Genomic DNA, 2,500 nt, shown 5'->3' with positions numbered 1-2,500 from the left:
ACACACACACACACACACACACACAAAGGATTACAAAGGATTACAAAGGCGGAGCATGCCGACAGGAGACCTTTTGGTCCATATCTAGGTCGGATGCGAAAAAAATAAATAATAAAAACTATAATAATGTAAATAACAAATAAAATACATAAATAAATGCATAGGTATAGTTAAATAATAAACAAACAGGTAAATAGTAAATAATGATAAATTGACATATAACTGATAATAAATGATAATCAGACAGATTATAACAAAACAAAAACAAATACTATAAAATCAATTATAATCATTACAGCATCTTGCTTAGGTGTTTATCTAAATGATTCTTAAAGCTTCGAACTGAGCTACATTGCACTACCTGTGCAGGAAGTTTATTCCATTCATTTACTACACGGTTGGCAAAGTTGTTTCTACTTACTTCCAAATTGAATCTATTTCCGGACAGTTTGAGACCATTGTTTCTTGTCTGATTCTCATTCAATGTGAAAATTTTGTCACTTTTGATGTTGTCAATTCCCTTTAGAATTTTAAAGACCTGTATCAAGTCACCTCTGAGTCTACGCTTTTTTAGGGAAAACAGATTCATATGTTTTAGTCGATTTTTGTATGATTTATTTTTGATATTTGAAATCAGTTTTGTGGCTCGCCGTTGTACTTTTTCCAGTCTGTCAATGTCTTTAATTAGATTCGGTGACCATACGGAAACAGCATGTTCCAAATGTGGACGAACTAACGATTTATATAGCTTGTTAATGAGTGATGGACTTTTGAAATCAAAAGATCGCGCAATCAGTCCTAGAATCTTATTTGCTTTCTCAGAGGCTGAAATACACTGCTTGGATGATTTGAGGTCGTTACTGATAATTACACCGAGATCTTTTTCACTATCCACTTTTGTTAACGAATTTCCAAATAACTTGTAATCGTACTTACTGTTATTTCTACCTATGTGCATTACCTTGCATTTCCTTGTGGTAAATTTCATTAGCCACTTTTCAGACCATTGCTGTAATTCATCTAAATCTTCTTGAATATCTAATTGGTTTAAGTGATCATTTGCCATTCCGCACAGTTTTGTATCATCAGCAAATTTGGAAACAGTAGATTTTAGTTCATGGTCTATATCATTTATGTATACTATGAATAGAAGTGGTCCAAGAACGGAACCCTGAGGAACTCCACTTGTAACATTTTTCCATCTAGAAGTTTTTCCATTTAAAACAACTCTGTTTTCGACCATTCAACCAATTACTAGTCCAACCTAATAGGCTACCACTTATTCCGTGTAAAGCTAATTTAGTAAGTAGTCTTTCGTGTGGGACGGTATCAAAAGCTTTTGCAAAGTCTAGATATATTAAGTCTATATTGTTTCTTTTGCCATAATTCGAGATAACTGTGTTGTAGAATTCGAGTAAGTTAGTCACGCAAGAACTTTTCCGTCTGAAACCATGCTGGCTATCATTTATCAAACGGTTACTTTCTAAATGATGTTCGATAGCATCTCTGATGATAGTTTCCATTATTTTTCCTACGATTGAAGTCAAACTTATAGGCCTATAGTTATTTGGCTTCTTTATGTCACCTTTTTTGAATATGGGAGTAACGTTAGCTGGCTTCCATTCTCTTGGGACATCTCCGGATATGATGGATTTCTTGAAAATAATTTCTAATGGAACAACAATATCATTTTTCATTTCCTTTAAGATTCTTGGATGCCAACCGTCAGGCCCTGGTGTTTTATTAACTTTGAGTTTATCTATATACCTTTTAATTTTGTCTTTTGTTATATTTACCGTAGTGAGTAAGTTTACCCTAGACTTTTCACAGGTTTCAGTTTGGAGTTCACTTTGAGGTGTTTCGTTTACAAATACCGAGCTAAAATGATTGTTTAAGATATTATACTTTCCTTCATTTGAATATTCAAATTGACCGTCAGCAGATAATAGTGGACCAATGTGATTCCTAACAACCTTTTTATCTCTAATGTAACTAATGTAACACACACACACACACACACACACACACACACACACACACACACACACACACACACACACACACACACACACACACACACACACACACAACTCTCCGCCCAAGAGAACTGAAGTAATAGTTGGAGTAGTGGTTACGAACGCTACCACTGCGCCCTGAAGCCGCGCGCGCGCGCGCGCGTGTGTGTGTGTGTATGCGTATGTGTGTGTGTGTATGCGTATGTGTGTGTGTGTGTGTGTGTGTGTGTGTGTGTGTGTGTGTGTGTGTGTGTGTGTGTGTGTGTGTGTGTGTGTGTGTGTGTGTGTGTGTGTGCGTGTGTGTGTGTGTATGTGTGCAGCCTATCTCATTTTCGAATCTATTTATTATATAAACATTCTATCCATATTGCGATAATCAACATAGAAATAGAGGTCAGCGAGGAGACCAACGTTCGTATTCGTCGTACTTGCTCAGCGAGATAGTAACCAACCCACGAGCAAACGAGCAAGTGCGCGCTAACTGT

This window comes from Oratosquilla oratoria, chromosome 1, assembly GCF_046742065.1.
Source record: "Oratosquilla oratoria isolate Oo_2021 chromosome 1, ASM4674206v1, whole genome shotgun sequence".
Taxonomy (NCBI): Eukaryota; Metazoa; Arthropoda; class Malacostraca; order Stomatopoda; family Squillidae; genus Oratosquilla; species Oratosquilla oratoria.
Note: the sequence above shows the minus strand (reverse complement) of the source record.